The following is a 10,384-nucleotide window of genomic DNA, read 5'->3' as shown; positions in this document are numbered from 1 at the left end:
TGTGGAACCAGGAAGAAGGGGAAGAAGCAGCTGCACTGATGGGATGAACTCAGCCTCTCCAGGTGTCCCAGGAACACAAACATGTGAAGCCATGGTGAAGACAAGGGGACAGGCAGTGACTGAGGCCCTCAGAAATGGGGGAGCAACACACAGACATAGCTGCTCTCTGGATTCTTGCTGGGGCTCCATTGCATGCACTTATTGCAGTTGCATGTGCCCACATTGGTGCAGAATGGATGAAGTCCTGGTTATCCCACAGCTCTGAGGCAGGCACAGATCCAAGGAAAGAGGGAGGCTGGGAGAGAAGAAGTGGTCTGGCCAAAAACATGTCTAGAAATCCCCAGGGTCCTGCTGGAGAGCAGTGCTAGAGCCAGGTTCCTCCCCACTGAGCTGAGCAAGTTCCTCTCTGCAACAATCAACGCAATGTTTTCTCTTCTCAGAATCATGGATTGCTCCATCAGACAAAAGATTTTCCTCCTGCTGGGTCCTTCCTCAAAGATGGGGCTCTCTTTACCATCCACCACTGCTCTGTTTCAGCAAAAACATGTGAGTGTGTTGTGAGCACACCCCTCATCTTTGTAATGTTTGTGTGAAATCCCCATTTGGTTTCAGGTCTTCTCTGTGCCTGTTTTTTCCAACCACTTCAGCATTTTTGAGCTTCTTAAAGTTTAGGAGTTTGTATGTTTTTGCATAATTAGGAAATTGAAAGATGTGGTTTATCTACTTGTTTCCTGTGAAACACAAAGGGCTGAGAGATTGGGGGAGTGTGTGGGTTGGGGTGGGGTGTGTAGATAAGACTCCTAGAGAGTACAAGTGTGAGTGTGCAGCATGAGGAGAGATTTTCTGTTGGGCCCACTGGCATAAAGTGAGGACTGCAGCCACATTTGTCTTTGGAAATGGACTTCTTGTCCATGAAAATTATTTCTGGGAAGTACCCCTCACTTCCAAGGTGACCTGCTGTAGTTTGTTGTCACTGCAGCTCTCGGGCTGCAGGGCAGTGGCCGTGGTAGTCCTCCTTTCTTGCCAAGGGGCACTGCAGTGCTGGCCAAGCACCCTCTCCTCCAACATGTCACCAACATTAGTGACATTTCCTGCTGGGCAAATTCTTTCCCACTTTGCAATGTTTGCCACAGAAGGGTTTTGTTGACTAGGAGGTGCTTTGAACAGCTTGACAAGGAAGGGGCCCCCTGTGAGGGATGGTCTGTCCATGAAGGTATGGGCAGCACTGATGGAGAGTTTGGTGTCCCCACCCAAGCTGCCCCTTCCCATCCAGTGTCAGCGTTGATGTGGGTTGGGACTGCTGGGCTGGGGAAACAGCTCAGGGAGAGCAGGAGGAAGGCATGTTGTGATTCAGCAGTGCTCATTTTTACAACCAGCTTTCCAGAACAAGGCAAAGTTCCTGTATGAAAATGTTTTCAGTTGAATATATAATAAAAAGTAATAATAGAGATTTCAAGATGTAAACAGTAGCTATTTTCCTCTAGTTAAAAAAAAAGGCAATTACAGCCTTTGTGTGTTTTGTAGCTGTTTGCTAACATGTAGCATAACTCTAGGGATCAAAAGTGGGGGAAAGAAACTGGATTAAAGGAAATGTGGTGCTTTTTTTAACTGAAAGTGTTCTCCATAAAACTATTATGCTGAGAGGATGACTAATGTAACCAGTGTGTGTTTTGAAGAGTGTCATTAACACTTTTTATGCTTTCTGAACACAAAAGTGAAACCCCAGGAGAGAATTAATTTACAAATCTCATTAAGCATAGTGCCTAAGTGGCAAAAAGGATCATACAATAAATAGTAGACTCCACAGGTAAGCAAAGCTTTAAAAAATAAAACTAACATACTCTACAAAGATCCCAGATTGTGCATTTTGGATAGTTTAATGTGTGTTTCATTAGATATCAAAGGTACAGACAATGAAAACAGAGGTCACACTGAGGTAATAGTACTGACCTCTTTTTCCTTAAGCCATCATACTGCCTGTCTAGTGTAAAACGTGTATCTGAATTTGGGAAGCAAAGGCAAGGATGCAAACAGAAGAATGAGACCAAAGACAAAGACTTTCTACTTGCTGTCAAAAAAGACTTATAGATACCTTTTATGCGGTTGTGTCAGCCTGTGCTCATGCACAGATGTACAGTGGTTTGTGTCAGTGTTTCAGAGCAGTACTATTGCTCAGCAATCAGAAGTTACCTCTCTTCAGGAACTTCCTACATTCACAGGAGTTAGGATGCTAATTCCAAAACCTCATATCTATAGATGAGGGGTGTCTGCAAACTCCAGACAGATGGTCATTAGAAGTTAAAGCTTTAAGTCTCATCAGTGCACCTCTGAATATTACTTTTTTTTTTTTTTAATAGAAGAATATACTACTAGTGATCTTCTCATCCCGTGGGATAACTGCCAATATACTTAACACTTTTGAACAGCCCTAAACATTTAATTCAAAAACAGAGAGGTGACAGAATGACTTGGCATAAGTTAGACTTTCCCACATGAGGGAGTGAGTGGTGAAATGCCCCGTCCCAATACTGCTGTGTCAGTTGTCTGGTACAGGTCCTACCTTCCACCATCCTCAGTGCACCTGAAAGGGAGAAAAAAGTAAAAATCCATCCCTGTGTTGCCCTATGGTGAAAGCCCTGAACTGGATGTGAGATATCCAAGTTACTCAGGTATCTCATTCCTCTAATAAGGAGATCCAGGAATTTTTATGTGTTTCTATTTCCCTCCTCACAGGGAAGGTTTATTCATAACAACTTGCTCATACCTTTGTCTGTTTTCTCTGTGTTAACTGTAAGGTCTTCACAGTAAGCAAAGTTCTCTCGCTGTGTGTAGATCATCTAGAGTAGTCTCCTGTAGATCAAGAGACCAACAACAATGAAGAAGAGGTGAAGAGCTGCCAGTGCCCTGAGAAGATAGAAAAAGAAGAATCCATTAAGTAATGCCCTGAAACTTTTTGTCTGTGGGCTGATAAAACACACATTCCCTTACACAATGCAGACGCTGTCAGAGAAGCAGGATGTCATGTCCCTGGTGTTGAGACTCTGTGCTGTAACTGCAGGGAGTCCAACACCTTGGATGGGGCTCAAGCAGAGAATCTGTGTCACACGAAAGGAGAGGAATGGAAACAGCGTGAAACCATCAGCAACAAAGGAAGGCAAACAAAAACAGGACAGAAGGGATCAGAGACATAGAGCCAAGTACAAGGTAAAAAAATAGACCTGTGGAAAGCTAGAAGGAAAACAAGTAAACTAAGTAAGTTAAATTCTCCATCCTGCCCCCCATTTTCTTCCATCTTACTAGCACCTTGTTACTGGAATTTTCACTCAATGCTAAAATCAACATAAAGGATGTGGTACTCTACATGACACTTGAAGGGTAAACATCTGCCTGAGGCTAAATTATATCATCACAGATTTTCGTGAGTTGATGATCCACAAGGATCATCAAAGTCCAACTCCTGGGCCTGCACAAGACACTCCAAGAATCACACCATGGGCCTGAGAGTTGTGCAAACCCTTGTTGAACTCTGTCAGGCTTGGTGCTGTGACCACTTTCAGAGGGAGCCTGTTCCAGTGCCCAGTCACCCTCTGGATAAAGAACCTTTCCCCAATATCCAACCTAAGCTTCCCCAGACACAACTTCAGGCCATTCCCTTAGGGCCTGTCAGTGGTCACCAGAGAAAAGAGATCAGTGTCTACCCCTCTCTTCCCCTCATAAGGAATTTGTTTCTTCAGTGAGGTCTCCCCTCAGTCTCCTCCAGGCTGAACAGACCAAGTGCCCTCAGCCTCTCCTCACACAGTTTCCCCTCAAGGCCCTTCACCACCTTTGTTGCCCTCCTTCGGATGCTCTGTAGTAGCTTTAAATCCTGCTTATATTGTAGCACCCAAAACTGCCCCCAGAACTTGAGGTGAGGCTGCCCTAGAGCAGAGCAGAGCAGGACAATCCCCTCCCTGTCCTCACTGCTGATGATGGGCCTGATGCCCCCCAGAACATGGTTGGTCCCCCTGGCTGCCAGGGCACTGCTGACTCATATGAATGTTTGCATTTTGCATATATCACATTTTGCAGACACAGAGCTATATGGATCCCATAAGGCTGGGCCATAAGCCCTATATGCTACAGTATCTTAGATTCTGGTCTACAAACACACAGTGCTGTTTAAGTGGTGCTTTTTTTTCGGCATGCAAAATTGGTTTCAGCCAGTTTTGCCTTTTGTGGAGACCATTTCTTTTCACCTCCATGATGTCAAAGAAGGTTTTTGGGATTGTTGAGCAAAGACCTTTCCTTTGCTGAGATTCAGTGCCTCATGCAATGCCTCAAACCCAACACCTAGCTTGAAGATTTAGCTGGGAATTACAGAGAAACTGCACATAAGATCAGTTGGCCAGACCTATGCAGCCTTCCACCTGTGATTCCTAAAGAAAGTGATCTCTGGTTCAGTCCTATCCACAAAGCTATAGTTGGAGTCTGTCAGCATTTAGATACTTATTAGCATGATTGGTTTCCCATTATCTAATAATTAATTGCAGATTTCACATTTTCACGTTCCCTGCTTTGCCATGTGTCAAAAAGAGCAAATGGCCTGTCACCACAAAGGGATGGCACTGAATTTGTCTTTGTCCTGTACCTTGCATTTTCCTCCAGATTGTGGCAGAACTCCAACCAGGCACTGGCAACAGTGGCCCAGGAAGTCTCTAGGTGCTCCATCCCTGCCTGGGGCTGGAGCCAAGCTGGAGGTGCCAAAGGCTCCCCAGATATCCCAGTCCCATGCTCACTGTCCTCACCAACAGAACATTTTGCTGATATCCAACCTCCTTGTTGCAATTTAAATGCATTGCTTCTTCCTCTCTTGGATGCTGAAAGCCGATGATTTCCTGCTTGCAGCTTTTTTTTTTTGGTTGTTGCATAAGGAAGGGAACTTGTTACAGTCATTCCCCTGACTCTTCCCTCAGTTTCTGTACTCATACCAATAAGAGTGGGAAATTGTCCTTGTTTCAGGTGGAATAAGAGACTGTAAGACAGTGTGAAATCAAGCCCATAATTTTTTTTTCCCCAAACCATACGGTATAGATACAATTCCTACAGAGTGCTCATCTAACATTCAGTTTCATTTCTTCATAAAAGTAATTAGCTGGCAATGAGAAAAATCATTTGATTAGGTCCACAGCTGATTAGAGGCTAGTGCATAGCCTACTGAAATAAAGGGGAAGATACAAATTGATTTCAACATGTTTTGGGTCAGCCCCAATCTTCCAAAGCAAATAGAGAGATAAGACAGCATCTGCTGAGTATTCACCTGCCAAATCTTTGTGCTGTCTCTAATTTTAGGTCCTGCAGGCAAGTGTCCAGGCTATTTACCACCTGGGCTGTTTTGATCTTCTCTCAAATATGTGTATTGATGGATGAGCTCTCTTATCTCCACCATGGTAATACTGGCCCAACTGTACCAGCAGCATGAGGCTCAGGATCAATACTGATTACTCCATCATTCAGCTGAACAGCATTTTATTTACCTAATTATTAATATCTATTACATGCCTGAACTGGAAAATCTTGACTAAGCAAGCTAAAATGCGTGATTTGGACATGCAGAGTATTGCACAGAAATTGCAATTGCAGAGAAATGCAGAGTATTATCATTAGTGTACAATATGGGATGTGCCTGCAGTTTTCCCATCACAGATTCTTTTGGTTCCATCACAGCTGATACAAATGATAGAATCCCATGGCTGGCAGCAGATTTGCATCAGCCACATTAGGTATTATTTTTTTCCCTACTGGGAACAGAACTCAATGATTTGCATAGATAATTGCTGCAGCCCTATTAATATGTTACAGATATCTATCCTCTGAAAAAACCTGTTCCCCCATATAGGTATGCACACACTTGGTTCCTTGAGAATGGGCTTATGGAAAGACATCGCAGGTACAGCTCTAGTTTCCTTCTCATTTCATTAGGTGATTCCCCCAGATTAAAACTCGGTAGCTTTTGCATGTCCAAGCACCCAGGTGAGAAATCTCCATGCTTAAATTTGTAAATATAACTTTTTCTTTCTTGGTTCCTCCTCTGTAACAAAAATACTATAAATTAACGGCTGCTAACTACTTTGCTGGTCTCCATAGGATGCATTCATTCATTCTTCCATATCTGGATGGATTTTCACACCAAAAAACAATACAAATTCATTGGGGCTTCTTCCTATAACCTCAGAAGACATGACTGACAGATACACAGGATGCAGATACCTTGGGTAAGAAAATGCTGGTTTTTTACATTCAGAGGATAGATGTAATTGAGACTGTGTTACCACTGTCTGATTTTATTCATAAAGCTCACAGTCTCCTCCCTTCTTTAATGAACATTCTGTTTGCTAAAGGCAGGCTGGTTTCATCTCCATTTGGTAGCACAAATGCACAACCCTGCTCTGTTTCTCTGTCCTGGACTGCAGCTGGGTGCTAAGCATCAAGGCAGCTTAGATGATGATCACAATGAGGTAGAATATTCTTTTACTTCTATATGATGTGCTTGTGTCAAAGTCACCCAACAAGAAGGTCTGATTTTATCAGCTAAAGGAGAAATGTTTAATTTTCCAGCTCATTCAAGCCCTGACCTCAGGCAGATGCCCATGCCCCCCCCAAAGCACTCTAACAAAGTGAGTCTGAGCCATGATTTCTTCAAAGCCTCTTTGCACTGCACTAGTCTATATATTTTGTGGAAGCTTAATGCAATACAAGTGTACACAAGGCCCCTTGTGGAAGATAAATGCAATACAAAGCCTTTTTCCTACACCAAGGGAATGTAATAAGGCCATGACATCGCTGAGATTCAGATCTGAAATAACATAACAAATCCTTACCCTGCAGTATATCATAATGCCATACGAGCCAGACTAGGCACTGGGATGCCCAGCCAACCTCCCAATCCTTGCCCTGCCTTTGCTGAGTGCTACTGGTTAGTGGTTTTGCCTCTGTCTCATTTCTTTTTTGCCTTTTAAAATGAAAGCAGTCATACCACTGCCTTCTGTAAAGCACTTTGAGTGTGACAGTGTCAGAGGGCATTTTTGGGATGACGCTATTTAAAATTGCCAGGCACAGTTTAGGCAGAGCAGGATGATGGAGTAAAGCAGTGTCTCTCAAGCTTTTCAATCTCTGCTTCACTTCAATCAGTTAAGAATGATTTCATGGCTGCTCACAGGAATGGCTGCAGGGCCTGGCGTCAGGGCACTGCACATCTCGCTGCTCGGGGAGCGCTGGAAGAGAGGGGCAGGCGAGCTCCCTGCAGCCAAACTCCCAAGGACACCAAGATACAAATGTTGTCTTTCATAATCACAGCAATTAACACGGAAAGAACGTTACAAGGGACTGGCATTCAGTTTGAAGTACTTTTTCTTTTTAGATTTGGCTTTCAAGCATGTGTATACCATAGCATTGCATAAGGCCATGCTAAATTCCAAGCAAAATCAGGAAAAATTCAATGGGTTTGGGAAAGCTGGTGATTCAAACACTGCAGCAAACAACTGGCCAAGGCCAGGCAGCAAGCTGGGCTAGTAAGCTTCACAAAGAGAGCCCACCAAATGCATGGAAGCCATTCAGGTGCACAGGAATCCACAGTATCCGTGCTATTTGTTGTTGTGATTCTTGGACCAAGCTCTGCTCCAAGCCAACGCCTGGGTGCAGCTAAAGGGGTGTGACAGGTTGAGGACCAACCCAGAAAGCTCATAGGGTGAGATTGCACAGTCATGACTCCTCCACAGGACACAGTCCCTCAACACTGCAGCAGCAACTCATTAACTCCAACACCCCACATACCTTCATGTCATGTAACCTCAGCTTTAAGGTCTGAAAGCAGCTCTCTGATGGGCTGCCACCCATCTTCAGGCACTTTGAACTTAGAGAAACCACTCCAAACTAAAAGCAAACTACACAGAAAATAAAGTGATCACTAAAAGCCACACGTGCACCAGTAGCAGTCTAGATACAGGGCCAAGCAGAGGCAGTGACACCTGCCATTTGATATTGGGGTGGAGAACTCCTTTACTCAGCAGAGTAAATAGAATCAGAGTGTCTCAAATTGGGCTTGGACACCGAAAAAATTGTTATTTTTGAGACTTCCTCCAGAAGTTCCACCTTCAGCTTTCAGGTGTTTTGGTTTCTGTGGTTAGGAAACAGAGTTCATGATCTGAATCATAGGTAAGATGAGGAATGAAATGGAATTTGAGAATACTGAGTCAGGGAGATGAAATTTGTCAGTGCCAGCCCTGAGTACAGATCCCCTCCTATGTGGGCAGACAAGTTAGTCTTTGCTAATTACTTAAACATTGCAACACCCAAGAAAACAGAGGGATGGAGTCCAAGGCACAGTGAAGGGCTTATCTCTGGACACAGGGATATGATGTAGTATGGAAATGTAAAAGACAAAAGAAAGAAACATGCAGTAGACACAATGAGCCAAATCTGAAAAGCAGGTTAGGCCTAATTATTTCTTTAGGGCAGTACATGGGAAATAGTGAATGAAGTTTCTTGAATTATTGATTATCAGCTTCAGATCTCTGTCCTCACCACAGCTTGGGGCAGTCAACAGTTCTGATGTCACTGATCTTACATGCCAAGTCATGCCACAGGATGGACTTTGGAAAAGAAAGACACTGTAACATTTAAAATTGTAAATGTTACTGTTCCAATCACCAAATGCAGGCGGCAAAGAAACTACAAAACAGTTCAGGTTTTAGGGTGTGGCTGCTGATGGCTCTCCCTTCTGCTTCTAAATATAAAGTTTTTCAAACTTCACCATGAAGTGACAGCTACCCCTTATCACTGAAGGCCAGCTGTTTCTTTAGCACTCAGCTGTTCCTGCTGCCTGCTCGTAGAAATGGAAGAAAGCTATTTAGAGACGCAAATCTGCAAAGCCTTCAAGCACACATCTATCTTAGAGCCTGTCCTTCAGTTCTTAAAGTAATTTGGTTGATCTTCTTTCACATGCATTTTACACCTCTGCACCCACACTGACACCACCAGAACTAGTCCTGGTTCCCTGGCATAAATAAAAGCAGATCTGGAATGATTCCTTCTAGGTATTTTAAAGCTTTTATGCTTTTATTTTTCTCCTGAGAAGGATCTTGATAAAACTTCTCAGCATTAACATGTTGTTGCTGTGTTGCTTCTTCAATGCAACTACGGGTAAATATGTGTCAGTGGTTGTTAGGTATCAGCCAGCCCTGTCCTTCCCAAATATATGTGGATTTACCCTGGGTTTCATCAGTAGGGGCTCTGTGAGTGTGTGGGGTTACATACACGCTTACAGTTCCAGCAGACTAATACAGTTTAAGACTCCTGAGGCCGAGAGCCACCATGATCAGAGATCAGGTGCCTCTTGTGACAGCACTGGCCCCTATTTTGTGCAACACTTTCTCCTGCACGCAGTCCTGCAGGCTTCAGTGGTTCCTCACTTACCAAAGCCGTCCTTCGTGCAGGGAAGTGTGGAGGCCCAAGGCCCTGGAAAGTGCCAATATCAGTGTGAAACTGTGCTCCATCTCCTTAAAACAACTGTCTTCCAAATACTTCTGTCCACATTTGAAAGCAGAGAGAGCAACGGTTTTTACCTCAGGAGTGGTTAGAGGTGCTGAGTTTGGGTACTGGGGAGTGCAGGGGGCAGCTTTGGCTCAGCAGTCGGATCAGTCCAAGCTCCAAGGAGTGTCTGCTGAGGGCAGTGCTCAGCAGGGTGCTCATCTCGGGCTGGGTACCCTCCTCAAGCACTGTCTTGTGCTGTGCTTGTTATACCCCTGTGCTTCCAGGTTTTTTCCAGGCAAAATTGTGTGATTACAGTGTGGTGGGGCAGAGCTTTTGGCATTCAGAGCTTCAGTAAGTTTATACCTGAATCCTGGGCTTTCACACAAGCATTTACATACCAAGCACATTCATCTGCCTTTCTGGATGTACGACAGATTCCACAGCAAGTGTACAAACAGTTTAAGATCATTTAGACCTGTATACTAATAAACAAACATAGGTGTTCTGAACATTTAAAGTACTGCTGTGGATGCATTAGAGAACAATGATGCCTTGTCTGTACACCTCTGCATCTTCCTCACTAAGTGCCCTACGCACGAGGTCAGGCAAAAGGAACTTTCTTTCCTCTGTGGACAAAGCAAACCTGTGCATATGTGGTTTCATGCTGTTTTGTAACAGAAGGCAATGTCAAATAGTGTCTAAACCTACTTCCAGTTAACAGCAAAACTGCCATAAGGCTCAATGGGTTTACAGTAAAAACTGTACTGTCTCACCCACATGCAGCAGGATTTCAACAGTTCAAGCAGCAAGTGGAAAATGTTACAGCAATTTTTTTTTTTACCTTTGCAATCTATGCACCAAATTCCCTTCTGCCTTG

Source organism: Prinia subflava, chromosome 7, assembly GCF_021018805.1.
Source record: "Prinia subflava isolate CZ2003 ecotype Zambia chromosome 7, Cam_Psub_1.2, whole genome shotgun sequence".
Lineage (NCBI taxonomy): Eukaryota > Metazoa > Chordata > Aves > Passeriformes > Cisticolidae > Prinia > Prinia subflava.
This window is presented reverse-complemented; position numbering follows the sequence as displayed.